General features: G+C 40.1%; 1 protein-coding gene across 15 annotated transcripts in view; it reads right to left on the bottom strand.

Moving 5' to 3' along the window:
* The window catches only part of RFX2 (regulatory factor X2), a 98,794-nt gene that overhangs the window by 53,452 nt on the left and 27,769 nt on the right, over window positions 1-17,573 (bottom strand). The gene's annotated exons all lie outside the window — the stretch shown is intronic.

Genomic DNA, 17,573 nt, shown 5'->3' with positions numbered 1-17,573 from the left:
AACAACAACAAAAAATAGCATTGGGAAATTATTGTGTCATAGCAGAAGTGCAGCTACTTCTCACTGGGACAGAAGCACACTCGAAGAGCAAGAAATACATTTTCTTTCCAACCTGGTCTTAGCATATTTAGCTACCTCTAAGTATTTAAATAAAGCCAAGTGCCAAACAACTTGATTATATTCCCAGCAATGTAACCACGACACAGTGTGTTAGAGCACTAGTTCTCAACCTTTCCAGACAACTGTACCCTCTCAGGAGTCTAATGTCTTGCATACCCCAAGTTTCACTTCACTTAAAAACTACTTGCTTACAAAAATCAGACAAACATACAGAAGTGTCACCGCACACTATTACTGAAAAATGGCTGACTTTCTCATTTTTACCATATTATAAAATAAATCGATTGGAATATAAATATTGTACTTACATTTCAATGTATAGTATACAGAGCAGTATAAACAAGTCATTGTCTATATGGAATTTTAGTTTGTACTGACTTCGCTAGTGCGTTTTATATCGCCTGTTGTAAAACTAGGCAAATCTCTAGATGAGTTGATGTACCCCCAGAAGAGCTCTGCACACCCTCAGGGGTACATGTACCCCTTGGTTGAGAACCACTGTGTTAGAGCCATGCCACGTTGGACAGTAATATCCCCACCTGCAATGGTGGGGATACTCTGACTAGAGCAAATTTTGTATAAAAAAAAAAAATACAAAGTGCTCTTTTATCTCTAAACTGAAAGCTTAAAATAAAAAAATAAACCCCACGCTCACACTCCCTTTCTGGTTTCTTATCAAAACCGAAGATTTAGAAATTCCAAATCTTGAGGTTTTGTTTTTTCTCTCTTCTTCCCCTTTTGCAACTGAATGCAACAGAATGAAGATTTCTGGAGTCTCTTTACACACAAACACTCTTTTTCATTCTTTCCTTTTATTTAGATCTTTCTGTCTGACACTCACTTTTCAAAACGTCCTCAACTTTGGAAAAAAAAAGTATGAGGCAAAGGAAAAAAAAATGAAAATGGAGGTAAAAATCCAAAACTCTGGATATTATTCATCTTATTGCACTCCATGACAAAGAGGAAAAAAGGAAAGTAGGGAGGGGAACACTGAATATTTAAAATAGTTGGAGAACTGAACAAGAGATGTTTCCATTTTGTGTGGTCAAAACAGAACAAACTTCAATATTTTTCAGAGTTATTTTTCCATTTTTCTAACCAGCTCTGATCCTGCGCAATCATGTTTTTTCTCTCTCTACTCCACCCAGCCCCAAACAGCTTGTGAGTCATTTTCTCTTCTATGTTTCTCCTGGACAGGGACAGGACAAGACAGGAGATACAGGAATAATATAGTCTCAGCTCACTGCTCAAAACACAGCTAAAGGACCAAGAACCAAATACTGCAGAAACAAGAGAAATCCAAGTCATATTCTGCATCATAGTTCATATCCTCTTCCTAGGCACCAAGTCATATATACCCTCCATTCTCCTTGGGAACAGTGCACAGAATAGGTCTGCATACAACTAGAGTGATCTGGTGTCCGGTTTTTGACCAGAACACCCGGTCGAAAAGGGACCCTGGTGGCTCCGGTCAGCACCACCTACTGGGCCGTTAAAAGTCCGGTCGTGTCCTGGGGCCCCGCACTGTGCCCTGGAAGCGATCAGCAGGTCCGGCTCCTAGGCAGGGGGGCCACAGGGCTCCATGTGCTGCCCCTGTCCCGAGCACCAGTTCCGCACTCCCATTAGCCAGTTCCTGGTCAATGGGAGCTGGGGGGAGCTGATGTCTGCGGGCGAGAGCCGCACATGCCGCAGAGCCTCCTGCCCCTCTCTCTGTCCCCACCCCGCCTAGGAGCTGGACCTGCTGGCCGCTTCCGGGGCGCAGTGTGGTGCCCCAGGACAGGCAAGAAGCCTGCCTTAGCCCCCCCACTGTGCCGCTGACTGGGAGCCACACGAGGTAAGCCCGCACCCCAACCCTGAGCCCCAACCCCCCGCCCCAGCCCTGAGCGCCTCCAAACCTGGAGCCCCCTCGTGCATCCCAAACCCCTCATCCCTGGCCCATCTCAGAGTCTGCACCCATAGCCCAGAGCCCGTACCCCCTCGTGCACCCCAACCCCCAGCCCTGAGCCCCTCAACCCGGAGCCCCCTCCTGCGCCCCAGAACCCACACCCCCCAGCCGGAGCCCTCATCCCCTCCCGCACTCCAACTCCTTGCCCTAGCCCGGAACCCCCTCCCACACTCTAAACCCCTCATTACTGGCCCTAGCCCAGAGCCCACACCCCCTTTTAGAGCACTCACCCTCTCCTGCAACCCAACCCCCCGCCCCAGCCCAGTGAGAATGAGTGAGGGTGGGGGAGAGCGAGCCACCAAGGGAGGGGGAGAGGGGCTCGGGTGTTTGGTTTTGTGCCAATAGGAAGTTGGCAATCTTACATATAACTCCATTATACCAAATATCTGCTGCTTTGCCTCACTGGCTGAATGTATTTTTGAAATGTATCTAAAAAAAATTTTTTATAGAAAGATTCCAGTTGCATCAGTACAATGTGACAAATTTATATATATAAAAGAATAATTCTCTCCCCGAAATTAAGGAATAGCATCACATCTGTACTAGTCCTGGGGCCCACATTATTTGCAAGTAAACAGGTGGCCAGCACAAGACCTTTGGCGAAGAAGATAAATGTATACATTAATATAAACAGAGGAATAAACTGCCTCAAGGAGAAGAAAATCTTATTTGTGAGCTCCATTATAATGCAGTAGGATCACAAATGCACCTTTTTCTCATTTCCATTTTTCCTAAGGACTTTTCACAGTGCTGTATGAGACTACATCTCAAGTGTAGTAGGAGTATGTTGCTCCAATATCAAATTGCCCTCTATGAGCCTGATGCTTGCAAGGGATGCTCAGGACCTTGGCAGGGTCAGATCCTGAAGCACCTGGTCTATAAGAGAGATTTATAAAGTGAAGCTACAGTTGTAAAAGGAACCAGGTGAAAGTGGCACCATCTCAAATATCTGCTTCTCCCTGTGCCTTCAACTCACATGTACTCACCTTTACTGACAAGTTTTTCTCTTCCAGTGACCCTGAAAATCCTAAAGGGATGGGAGCTGAATCTTATTTTCCTCACACTTGCATCATCAGCATTGTCAGATTTGTTACAACTGCAGACTCTTTACTACTGATGATGATGCCATAAACACAGAGAACCCAGCTGGATTTTCAGATCCCAAGTGAAGTTTGCAGCACTGGCCATTAGAAAAGCCATTGATATGTAAAACTGAGCAAATGTGATTTGGAGCCCCAGAATGACATTTTACATAGTGATTTTTTTAAATTGAGTGAAAACCTCCTTGGATAATTTCCACCTTCCTTCAAAGCTGTTCCATGCTTCTTGGGAACGGAAGAGGCAAATATGTTTATGCCTTCTGCTAAGATTCACTTTGTGTGCTGCTGACAAGCCTAGAACATAAACAGAACTCCTACACTCAGTGATGACTCCTACCCTCTGAAGAGCTGTACACAATGTTGCCCTGTATCTTGGGAGGACATTTGCACTCACGGGAGCTGACTGTTCCAGGGCAGTGGCAAGGAGCACAACACTGAGAGCCAAGGAGGAGATTTTCAGAGGCACAAATAGGAGTCAAGCACCCAATTTCCACTGAAAGTCAATAGAAGCTGGATACGTAACTCCCATTTATGCCATTGAAAGCCCCCTCCCCACCACCCCGTCATTTAGAGCTAATGCTATGTCTACACTATAGATCCTCTACTGGCATAGGTTTGTTGGCATAACTTTGCGAGCCCAGCCTGCTAGTGTAGACGCAGCTTATACCAACAGAAGGAATTTATCTGTCAGTGTCGGAACACCATTTCCTAGTGTAGACAAAGCCTGAGCGTTAAAGTGAAGAGGCTTGTCTTAGGTGCACCACCCTGATTTATGTCAACAGTACAGCTGCTAACTTCTCACCTAGCACTCGGGAAATTCTGCTCACTGCTATGAAACTGATGCCTGCTACAAGTTGTAAAGAGACTCGCTTTATCTCTCTATCTGGTTTCTGACCTGTCCTCAGCGCACCAATTCCATGGCATTCTAGATCAATTGCTCCTAATGCAGACTCAGTTGCTCAAATGTAAATTCTGCTATATGTCAATGATGCAAATTTTGCTCCTATCCTTATTAGATCTGGCATAAAGAATAGAAAGATACACACAGCCAAGCCACATTGGCCATATGACCTTGATATCAGGAGGACACTGAAGTCAGCTATCAGCATAAAAGAGTAACAGAACTATTAAAAGCCGTCGATGGACCCTGGTAGCCAACTAATGAAGTGACACCTGTGCAATCCCATTTGTCTCAATAGATTTGTACAGGTGAAAATGATTTAACAACTGTAATTCCAATCAGCTGATGATGCATAAGAAGGAACAGAATCCAAAGCTGACTCTCTCAGCTGTGTTGGCTCTTGCATGGCTAAGAAGAGTAAAAAGAAGTCAATTATTTTTGTCAGTAAAGTCAGCAGACCGGATTATGAGCACTCACATGGGGCACAACTCTGTAGTAAGAAGGGGCCTTTTAAAAAATATTCATTTTCAGATTAAGGCAAGCTTTAAAACTCTGGTGATCCACCTGGTGATGCAACAATACCATGCTTGTGACATCAGAGTTCACCACTATGGAAGTGATTGGAAAGGTCTAAACTCTGGATTGCAACATCATTAAATGAATAAGGCAGATGCAGAAGGCTGCTGTACTCTGGAAACCTTCTGTTTACACACAGCTATCTTGGTATCCAGGCAAACAGCAGTGACAGGAAAGGAAATACAGAAAAAGCTAATAACTTCTGGGTTCTATTTCTGGTTCTACCACCGACTTGCTTTTTGACCTTGAGCAAGTCATTTCCCCTCTCCTATCACTCAGCTTTTCCATTTGTAATGAAAAAACTGAAAATTAGTTTCCTATCTAAGGTGTTTCTAAGGTATCCACCTCAGAATGTTAACACTCAAAGGCATTAGAGAAAGACTAGTAATATTAAAAAACATTGAAAATTGCTGACACGGCAATTTCATGCATTCCAATTTTTACTGTTTAATTCATAAACCACATTGCCTTAGTATGATTGGTCTTGTCGATTTTAATCCATCTTGTCCGGGCGTGCCTTAAAAAGCTGGGAAAACAAAGATGAGTGTTTCAAAATACTTTCCACAGTCAGCGTTGCAGTGAGGAAAAAATAAAAGTAAAAATAGACTGCTCAGGAGTAAATACTACTTTCCTAGCTTTCCCCAGGCATGTCTATTTTAACTTTGTAACAAGGGAAACCCCACTCACTACCAATTCCCAGGCTTAAAAACAAACAAACAAACAAAAGGTAAATTTAGCCCTGATCCTGCACTTGACTGTCTATGGGTGCACCCCAGCATCCACGCAGAACTCCACTGAAGTCAATGGGACTCTGTGGGGGGAGAGGGGTTCCCAATTGCAGAATTGTGGCTTTAAAGAAGAACTGCAAGTATCTGTCTACAGACTGTTTTAACAGAGCATCAGCTCCTGAATACTCAACTAAAGTTTCTAAGCTACATGCTGAGGCCTCGAACATATATCACTGCTGATCAGAGTCAGGGCAGGGAGTCTGCCTATGAGAAAATATTTCATTAACTTAACTCCAGTATTCTGGTCCTGATTCAGCAACGTATGCAATGACATGACTAACTTTAAACAGTAGAGTAGTCCCATGTGCTTTAGCTCCTTTCGCAACCAGGGCATAAAGGAGTACCACAATGACTCACTTAATGGTGTGCCTATTTACACACTATTTTTATACAAAGAAGCATATGCAAAAGGTTGTGGTGTTGCCATTTGTATTGAACATATAAATATCAAAAAAGATCAAGGATTATATAATGCTGGGTGGCACTAACATTGATGCCCATGGAAACCAGGGTACCAATAGCAGATCTGACATATACCATAGCAACGGTATTAATTTATTCTCTATTATTTTTTTAACCTGAAATACATAAGGAAAAAATAATCAAGCAGTAGAGAGAATGTCTCCCTTCCCCAATCCAAAACAATCAATGAATGTAGATATCACATTATAAAGTACAAGAATTAATATTGTTTTTCAGAAAGTTATTTGAGCATTTTGGGAGACAAAATTTATGTTAAAACTATTTTGGGGGGGAAAAAAATTCAGTTCACCTTTATGATAAAGCTTATTTGGCCACCAGATTTTCTTTAAACTTCGAGGATATTTATAATCCTTTTATCATCATTTTGGCAAATGTTTAAAGTTTGTAAAGTGGAACATCACATAAAGGACAATTCAGTAGCGTGAGGGCGGATTTGGGTTGAGACTTTTACAGAATACTAAAGAATGCTACTACTTTATATTTCATGCTTTCCTCCTAAGGATTTTAAAGCACTTCACAACTATTAATTAAGCTTCACAATATCTCTTTGAGGACAAGTTATTACAACCAGATGGTAAACGAAGGCATAAAAACTAGTTGGTTAAGCAACTTGCCCAAGGAAACACAGTGAGTCAGTAGCAAAGCTAAATATTTAGAACTGCAGAATATTAAAAAATACTAAGTCTTCACTTCATGTCTTTCATCTAAGGATTTCAAATTAAGACAGAACAGTGGAAAACAGACCAATTACAATTTTTCACAGGAAGTGCTGTATTCCACCTGTAGCTGACAGCAGAGGCTCTCAGACACAGACCTTTGCCTATTCTAATTTCAGTTCACAATAGAGTCCCAAGGAAAAACATAAGCCATGCTAAATAAAAATATTTAGGAAGGAAAATGGGACAGGTAGACATGTCAGGGCAACAAAAAGGCATAACAGTTCAGCAGCATCCATATTCAATAATGCAAGATCAAGATCAGCATTTACTAACACCTCCTCATATTAAATTTCTCTTTAAAACAATGCTGCACATAACCTTTGTATTTATCATTAACTTTAGTTAATTAAAAGTAATATTTCCAAGGCATACACCGGATTTTCAGCTGTGCAGAGCTTGTGCTGTTTCATGGATTCTGAGCCATCCAGGGACCAAAATGGACCCAGTGTAATTTAAAGTAGTCTAGTTAAACTTCTAGTCCAGTATGCTCACTGCATGCAAGGTTGTATAAAGAATTTCCAGTTGTATCATGAGTCTCACAATATTTGGCATTTTACTTAAAGCCCCAACTCTTGGAAACAAGTGGTTATGTGAGAATCTCAGCTTTCATTTTAAAAAAAAAATTAAAGATTTCTAGCCCTTATGGTTGCAAAGAAAAGCTTGAAAATGTGATCCAAGTGCATGCTAAAAAGCAGAAGGCAAATCAAAAAACCCAAAGTTTATTGTTTTTTTTTTAATCTCAATATTTTTAGCCAATATCATGATTTTCAGGGGGCTTGGCTCATGGATTTTAAATGCTTGGAGTCAGCAATACTGAGTCTGTATTATCCATATCATTTGACAAATACCATAAAATTATGTTAAAAGGTCATATTTTTAAAGTATATGCAGACGGATGTAAAGTGCAGCCTTAACTTTTAGAATTACTTGACCTGAATGATGTCTCACCCTTAACACTGGTTGCTAGAATCTAAACTAAACACCAGGGTTTGCTTTGCACGGAACTTTTAAGGAAGAGTAAATTTTAAAAAGAACAAAGAACAAAGAACAAAACAAAAAAACCCTACGTTATTCAGCTTCTGGAGCTTCTATCCAGGTTTCGTTTGCTTAGAGCATTTTTTTATTTATTTATTTCTGTAAAGAAGGAACTAGTAACAGCTGAAATCAGAAGAAATAACTTCAAGTATCAGGCCATCATGTTCTCAACAGGCATTAAGAGGGTATTTTCTCCGAAGTGTGTCTGTAGCCATGTACATATATAAAAAAGGAAAAAAAGTATTAAAACAGTTTCAGTATATACTGGAAGATATTAGTTCTCAATACCCTCCACAGTAATAAAAAAATATGTAGTAAGAAGGAAGCAGAGGGCTGCTCTTTTTCCATTCCTTCACCAATAAATGCTTACTATGAATCTCCAACAGCAACTATGCCACACTTATTTAAGAAGGTATCATATGGTCAAATATTTTCCACTTCACTTGCCACTTTTGGCCTGCCCTCTTATTTAAAAAACTGCCCTGAAATGGAATTAATTGAATTTTAACTGAAGCATATAAAGTGTAGGAGATAAACCTTCTTAAATGATTTTGCAATGAATGAAACTAAGATCAACTCAAGTAATTAAGCCAGTTTAAGGCAGAACTATGTAAGATAATATCTGCATCAGAAATAGATTATTCCCTGCCTGCAACCTTAACCCAACACATTCATCTGTCTTTCTCCAGGGCACACAATCTCAGAAAAATGCAAGGAGTTTCCCTAAAATTCAGATGAAGGGAAGAAAGTTTTTCCAATGTCCATAGAACTTAAAAGCAGGAGGAGCACATTAGCAAACACTTTCAAACTGCCAGCAAATGACTCTGAACCAGAATCCCGGGCCAAATACCCCCCAAATCTTTGGGAAAGTTTGGCTCCAGATTATCCATTTCTAAAAGCTTATTGACCTGAAACGAAACCCTTATTACTTTCTGCCAGCTGAACTAAGCCAAGACTCTGTTCCTTATGGGTCCAATCTATAAAAGCTATTCAGTATCTTTACTTTCCAGTCTAAGAGAACACAGAGGGTGCCTATAAAGAGACAAGGCTCTCAGCATTGTTGTTAGTAATAAGCGCACCTCAAAATATTTGCAAGTCTGGCAGCCAAGCATCCGAGTTTAATGCTTCTCCAAAATGCAATGTGCCTGGAAATCCTAAGATCAGGTACACTCATGAGATCTATAGTATTTCCTGATTTATGGACAGATCTGGAAAAAAAAAAATCAGGAAAGAATAGTCTCTCCTATTTCTGCTTTCAGATAAAACCAGGAAATGCAGCAGTACATTAAGAACATATTAAATCTAGGCCCATCAGAACCCTGGCCTCCATGCCAAGATCTGCCATCCCAGCTCAGTCAACAGTGTCTGCAGCGAACAGTCATGGGCCAGTGCTTCTCCACTTTCATCAGATCACACAACTTGCGGTATTGTGGGAGGGCACCCAAGATCCTTGTCTACAAGTCCTACAGTAGCAACAGTGAGCACTCATGTGCCATCAGCTATTCACGGACCTATGGCTGCATCAGGCTGCCCTGACCACTGGTCCAGGTCCCAATAATTCTTCCTTAATCCTTCCCTTGATTCACCGAAAGAGTTGGGTGAAGGTTGGGGCCAGTTATAAGTATCTGTTTTAACGTGCCCTTCACTATGGTATCAGAGCACATTGTTATGTTGTTTGAAATAGTTCACTCAATTGTGGCTGATCTTTCCTTCTCTCTGCTACACAAACTCAGAAATAAGGTGGAATTATCCTGCCATGCAAAACAGGCTCATCCAAGGGCTCTTGTGAATTATGGGTAATGGCGTTTACTCTTTCAATAGCCTGAGGTAAGTGGAGGGCGAAAATGGCAAGGAACCTGATAATGAGCTGATTCTGGAATCGCTGCTTTTTAATTGATTAAATTGCTTCAGAATGTTATAAAGACAGAAGGCACCAGAACCTTCCACTGATTAAGTTAAATTAAATTAAAACAGAGACAAAACACTGCTTCTGTAAGAGCTCTAGTTACCTGGAAACACAGATGAACCCAAAACATAGGTTTCAAGGCTTTCAAGGACACCAAGCAGTATATCTGTATTTCAGGAACATGGCCCTCATGGAAAAATACACACTTGGAAGGGACTTTTTCTAGCAATAGTTAATACTACAAATATACTCTCAGTCTTGAATTGGATTTCATGGAACTGAATCATGTAATATAGATATTATATTATCATGGAGCCAGGGAAATTTAATGGTCTTCATTGTTTCTTTAAGTTTCCCTTTCACTGATGTGGAAGAGTGCTAGGAACTTTTTTGTGTTGATAATTTAAAAAGGTGTTTCCTTAAGAGTCAGTTGAATGTGTGACAGAAGCAGCAACAGCATATGCTGCTGGCAGCAGGATGTTGATGAGTCCCCATGTGTGGTATCTCAAACCTGAATGCAAGGAGAGTAACTCTATGAGCTGCAGACAAACCACAAGGAAGTTCCCATACACAAAGTGACCCATTTTACATGCTTTTCGTTTTTGAGGAAGAGAACTTCAAAAATGTCAGAAGGAGAACTTAACTCCTTCAGCCCTGAATTCTAGTAGCCATATCCAGAACACACCACTTCAGTGGCTCTTAGAAGTACAGAAGTTAACGGAGCACCCAGTTTTGCGACCATGTTGAGTTTCAACCTTAGGCTATCAGTGCCCTAATCTATCTGAACTCCAGGGCTCCGAAGACTCAAAAATGATACTTCAAGAGATATCAGGTGCCAGACCCTCATTGTCTATCTCACCATTGTGCTGTCCAACCATTCATCCAACCACAGTAGTCCAATGACTAAAACATAGTGCCCTTAAAAGAAAGTTATAGGAGCACACACAAAGTTAGTGATATTTTAAGTAACAGAAAATTAATGGTTCTAATTTTAAAGGGAAATTGAATTTTTTTTTAAAGATGACACAGAAACAGTTCCCAAATTGTTAATACAATACATATGCAGACTTGAGCATGCTTGATAAATGAATACATGAATAAGTCTGTCCCTTTTCTATAGGCCTGCCAAGTCCTGACTTCAAAAAGAGGTTTCTTTTGCTACGATTGAAGGCAACTAATGTAGCATGAGAAATGCAACTTCTTGTGTTGTACTCGGTGTCAGTGGGTTATCAGCTGTAGCTAGGGAAACCAGAACCGTGCACTCAGATTTACTGTATGCCTAGGCCTTTCAGTTCACCTTTAAATTGTAGTTATTGGTAATAAGAAAGTCAGCAGAGGGATGAAGTGCTGCAGTCTCAAACTTTTTTTTGTTTTTGTTTCTATACATTTATATTTAAGACATAGCTTCTTTTCAGTATAGTTTCTTTATCCTGTATCTAGGATAATGATGCAGCTACTAATCAAGAGCAGTTTCTAAATCAAACATATTACTCTTCAAATACACTTTTATACATCTTTAAGACACATTGTCAGGTTAAAAGTATACTTGTTGCTTCAAAAATTACTCACCCGGGTTACAAGAAACATTTGAAAAGTATTCACATTGGAAGATTTTTAAAGATCTAATTCACTTTTCACCATTCATGCTCTTTTTCTTTAAGCTTCTCTTATCTTGGACAAAGAAAAATAAGCTAGTCAGTCTCAATTTCTACCTTTTTCTCCACTAGCACAATTTTAGGTTGCAAATACTGCAGAGGAATGTCTAAATGCAAACAAATGGTATTTATTGATTTTACACTTTCAGACATTTTTAATAGTGATTAGCTTCTGTAGAAATTTGGACCCAATTATGTCCTATACCAGAACCACACATACTGCATTGAAACTAAATAGATTTGGATGAAAGTTTACAGAAACAATGAAACCCTAAGGAATCGGGTTGTTCTTTCCCTTTTCCAAGCCTCCAAGGTTTCTCCCAAATAAATTAGCATACACTTATTTGACCCTCCCCATTCCCGAATCACAGTACCAACACTAAGCAATCTGAACAGGCTTGCCTCTCACATTTCTCAACATCTCCCATTTTGGAAAGAACTGTGTTGTGACTTGCTTTCCTTCTTTTACTAAAATCCTATAGGGAAACCTTATTTTTGGATATACACTATTTCTGGAAGGGGGCATGGGATACATAGGTGCCAATTAGTAGGTTTCAGATCTTCATATGGGCAATCATATTTAACTTCAATACAAACTACACAGGAACTGTTATCACATTACAGTGAGGCAAGAGGGGAAAGGAGAATAGCATTGTACATGTAACAAGAAGATATTGACAGAGCAGGAACACAGGATCAGGCCATTGGTCCTTCAAGTTGTGTATCCTGCTTTAGGCAGTGAAGAGTACTTGATATTTCAAAGGGAAGTGGGAAGGGGAAACTGGCTCTGGCTAACTGAGCAATGCACTACATACATAAGGTCAGGAAAAAGTCCTTTCCTGAGCCATGTGGTGGTCAATTTATCCCCTTAAATGTGAAATATGATTACCCTCATTTTAGGATGCATAACTACAAATATTGGCTATAAAACTGAGCCCCTTTTCAAACCGTGCTGTTCTAGGTTCTCCTATGGCAAAGAATTCTATAGGATGATTACACATTGTGAGAAATCGTATTTCACTCTATTTATTTTGACTCCAACAGATCAGCTTGATCTCAACCTATCTGGTTATTAGTACTTTGTTTATGCTTGTTTAGGTCAGACAATCTTTTTTTAAGGGAGCAGGAAAGCTGGCCAGCCACTGCTCAAGTTAAGTGTGAAGTGGAAGGTTCAGTTCTGTATTTCAATTTAGATGTGGGGCAGTAGCAGCTGTCCCTGTCATGCCTAACTGGTGAACAACAAACACAGAAGTATCTCCTGCCAACACATTATTGTTATTTATATTTATATAGCACCATTCATGAGTGTTCAGAGAGTTCGGGCAAACAAACCACAAACGCAAATTGTGGTCATTCATAAAAAGAAATCTTCAAATTAGATTTTAAAATAGCAACTGGCCCAGCAAACTGGAGTTCTCTGGGGAGAGATTCGACCACAGGGGCAGCAGAGGTTTGAAAAAATATGGTATTCGGGATGAGCAAATGGCAGAAATATTATTATTACATAAACTCTGGGCCTGTGCTGGACAGCTTCAAAAATCAGTCAGGGCAGACTAAGCAAGGATAGAATCAATTAAGAAACTGCTTTATTTATGAGAAAAGTTCCTAAAGTCCCTTTTCCAAGCAGGGTAAAAAGTCTTGTTTACTTTCTGACACTGGGAGCAAGTTTCTTTCCTTTGTCCATTTAAATTGCCTGGGTGACCTCTCTGACCCTTCTCTCTCAACCTACCCACTTGCACATAAGACATAGATGTTGTCAGGGTTCCTTCCCCACTCTGAACTCTAGGGTACAGATGTGGGGACCCACATGAAAGACCCCCTAAGCTTATTCTTACCACCTTAGGTTAAAAACTTCCCCAAGATACAAACTTTGCCTTGTCCTGGAACAGTATGCTGCCACCACCAAGCGTTTTAAACAAAGAACAGGGAAAGAGACCACTTGGAGACGTCTTCCCCCCAAATATCCCCCAAGCCCTACACACACCCTTTCCTGGGGAGGTTTGAGAATAATATCTAACCAATTTGTTACAAAATCATCAAAGACCCAAACCTCTGCATCTTGGAACAATGGAAAAATCAGTCAGGTTCTTAAAAGAAGGATTTTATTAAAAAAAAAAAAAAAAAAAAAAAGAAAGGTAAAAATCACCTCTGTAAAATCAGGATGGAAAATACTTTACAGGGTATTCACATTCAAAACACAGAGGATCCTCCTCTAGCCCAAACCTTAAAGTTACAGAAAACAGGAATAAACCTCCCTCTTAACACAGGGAAAATTCACATAAAACAAAAGATAAACTAATCCGCCTTGCCTGGCTTACCTATACCGGTTGCAATATTGGAGACTTGAATTAGGATGGGTTGCAGAAGATGGATTTCTGTCTGGTCTCTCTCAGTCCCAAGAGAGAACAACCACATAAACAAAGAGCACAAACAAAAGCCTTACCCCACCCCAAGATTTGAAAGTATCTTGTCCCCTTATTGGTCCTTTGGGTCAGGTGCCAGCCAGGTTAGCTGAGCTTCTTAACCCTTTACAGGTAACAGGACGTTGCCTCTGGCCAGAAGGGATTTTATAGCACTGTATACAGAAAGGTGGTTACCCTTCCCTTTACATTTATGACAGATGTGCTTCCTCTTGAAGCCTGAACTAAGCTCAGAACCTATTTGTCAGGTGTGGCCCAAACCAAGCAGAGACAGTTCCATTATGGGAGTGGAACTGGGAAGGGTTGGGCCAGTTCAAAGAAACACATCCAACCAACCAAAAGAATTTCAGAGTGCATGGTAAAGTCCACCCAGGGAATTGGGGCTGGCATCAGACCAAACCAATAGGATGCTGAAGAGAAACTCTTCTTGTAAGAGGTTTTTTATAATTTTTTTTATAAATTAACGAATAATAATTCTGCGATAAATTCAGCTGGAGAAAGTACATATTATCAATTTTAAAAGTGCATTCATCTCAGAATCCCAGGTTGCGTGTTGTGTGGTCCCAGCAGCACCAGTCACAAGTAGTTGCTAATTACTTCATCTGTTTCATTGCAGGACCGAATGCGAATAATGCAACAAGCGAAATCACTTTCCAGACTGTTGCTCCGCTACACGCAGAGGGAAAGTTAAAGCCTGTTCAGATCCTTGGAGCTGTTCATTAGGCTTTTGGTAACTAGGCATGTGCTGTAACACACAGGGCTAAACAAAACCCACCCAAATAAAAGGAAAATACAAGGTTATTTATTGTATTAGCCATAAACTGAGATGTGATCCTTCGTGGAAAGAAGATAGAATGGAAGGGCTGCTTTATCTTCACTAGAGATGCAGTTCCATAGGGCACATTCTAATGGTCTTCAATTAGAAGAGGCCATTGTAACCTTTTGGGTTAGGATGGTAGTAAGACTGACTGCATTCCAGATGAACAAGAAAAGATAAAGGCCTGTGAGAATGTGCACAGGTTTAACCGTCCTCCCTTAACAGCTGTGTCGTCTACAGAAAAAAGGATGAACTGTGTCACCGAGTCTGAAGTAAATACTGTGCTGTATCATTTACCCAGGCAAAAAATTCTTTTACCCAATGTTTTGAGGGTTACGAGAGGAGTCTTGACCCATTCACCTCTTTGGTTCCAAATTTGTGGAGGGGAAGAGGGATTCAGATATATAAAATCCAATGAAGTGAGCTGTAGCTCACGAAAGCTTATGCTCAAATAAATGTATTAGTCTCTAAGGTGCCACAAGTACTCCTTTTCTTTTTGCGAATACAGACTAACACGGCTGCTACTCTGAAACCCATAAAATGGAAGGGGTTTTGGTTATCCAATAAAGGGCAACATAAAACTGGGATTAAAAAAGAAAAAGATATTTGCATATGTCACAATGTTAATATATCAAAATTGTACTTCCAATTATCAACCTGATTAAGAGACCTTACGTAATTATGCAATACATACCCAACCAGGAGGAAAACTGAGAGATTACTGAGAAATAAAGGTTCTTATTTTGAGACTACTTTTATGCATTACAGGAGATGGGAGGGGGAAATGCCCTCTCAACTTCACATAAGAACAAACAAAAGGAATTAATTTGGACAAGATAATCATGCACTTTGTAAATAACCACACAAAACTGGCTCAAGCGTATCTGTCACAGACAAATCAAACTGAGACACCATTTAATCAGAGAAAAACACATGCAGATGTTCAATTAAAAACTGGAGCCTACAGTCTTGGCTCTGTTTGCACTGGCCCACATTGTTTGTCGAGTAACAACGGTTGCTATGGGTGACACAGTCCACTCCCGTTTCCAAGGGCTGGTTGCTCAGCGACGGAGAGAATACTTCCCAAACCAAACAATGCTATACCCCAGCCTATCCCCCCCGCATCACACATTAACCAGATCGAAAACACACTTAATATGTCAGTGATTATTTTCAGAAGCCCTGGGAGGACTGATAAATAATTTCTTCTCTATAGTAACTAAGGAGGTGGGGTGGGGGGAGGTTTATTCTATTTATTCTGAAATAATAAAACAGTCCAGGCAGACAGTGTTCTTAGAAGCAAATGTCGAGGAAAGGAGCACTTTTAAATCCCTCTTTTATTTTAAAAATATCAACAAATTAACCTCTCTTTGAGGTGATAATAACTAGTCCTTATGCAAGTAGTTGTCTCCTCTTCTAGCTTCTACAGGAAATATACAGTACAGGCTACAACACAGCAAGTGTACTGCAAAAATAAAACTACCATGCAAACAAACAAGCCCTAGAGGAGAAAATTTTAGGCTGTTTTTGCGTCCTGTAACTGTAGTGCTTCGGAGAAGAAATGCACTGAAAATATTTTTTTCAGAATTCTGTGAACATATGAAACCAATTTGAACTCCACATTCTGCATTATTGTAGTGAGATTTGAAGCTGGAATTCATTGCTCATAATTAGTGAAGTCTTACAGGGTGTTTTAGGCAAGAGCTAAGGTGGCTGGTATAAAAATACAGGATATATATTTTTTAAATTTTATTTTGCTAGATTGGTAGAAATGGAACACGATCATAGGTACGATGGCATGAACTGAAACAAAAGATCTGCTGCACTTGCTAATTATTATTAAAGCCACAGGCTGCCCTTTTTATGCTCCAAAGTCAGTGGGAGCTGTGTCTGTGCAGCATTTGTCCCATAGCTCAGACTTTGAAACCAAAGTTCATTCACTTTTAAGGTCACCATGACATTGGCTCATCTTCACACTCATTAAGGACTAAGTTTACAGGAAAAGTCGCTAATTCTAAATATTTGAGATTTTTAGGAGTTTTTAAATAATGTGTCATGAAAATGGAACAGATTTTTTTTCAGACTCTTATCCAACGATAGCTCAGCCTTACAATGTAACATGCCAGAATTACAGAAAGACATTCTCTCTTCTGCAACAGGAAATCATAAGTAGCAGAAATGAAGTCCACAGGATCGTAAATCATTGCATTAAATTCCGTAGAAAAACCTGTGCTTTAATGCTTTGAACTAAGATTTTGTGATTGAACTGCATAGGCTTTTTTTAATTCTATCACTGACACAAATGAACGTGCTCAGCAGTCTTCTGCCATCTAGTTGTGTTCAAACCCATCTGAGGGGGAATCCAAGTTCAGACCTTTGCTCCCAAGAACGACTTGCCCCAGTGGCACTGTAGAGGGCATGATCACTTTCTGGCTGATGTTCCGAGCGACGTTAACAGAAACTGGAGTGACTTTCACCCTATCTCTGTAAATCAGACAGGAGGTCAGCAGAGCTCAGAGCCACTGAAATGGCAAGAGAGAAGTAAGAGGTGACAAAACTGAAGGATATACCCCAAAAGCATAAAACCAGCAGTGGGACAAAATGCATATTGGGACCGGTTAACAATATGATTTTTACACTCACTTTGCAAAGCTGTAAATGAACACACAAGGTGCAGGGTAATGGAGAATCAAGCCTGATATATTATCATGAACTGATCTTTAACACTCAACTTAATGGTAAATTTTGGTACTGAAATATAATATCCAGCAATACAGGACAGCACAAAGACGTTAAAAACTTAGGGTCATCTATGAATAAGATCCTTTAGCATTATAATATTCAGCCATGTATAAAGAAGCTGAAACCAGGTCTGATGTTGCTCAGGTTATTTCAGCAGATTAGGGTGACCAGATGTTTTTTCTTATATAGGCTCCTATTACCTTCCACCCCGTCCTGATTGTTCACGCTTGCTGTCTGGTCATCCTACAGCAGATTGACTTGGAGTGTACAGAAGAAAATGCCAAGGTTGGCAAGCTGTTCAATTGACTGGTCAAATAATGTCAATTGACCACCTATTATTTGGCCACAGTCAAATATTATCAAATA

Source organism: Chelonia mydas, chromosome 25 (genome assembly GCF_015237465.2).
Source record: "Chelonia mydas isolate rCheMyd1 chromosome 25, rCheMyd1.pri.v2, whole genome shotgun sequence".
Classification (NCBI taxonomy): Eukaryota; Metazoa; Chordata; order Testudines; family Cheloniidae; genus Chelonia; species Chelonia mydas.
This window is presented reverse-complemented; position numbering and strand designations above follow the sequence as displayed.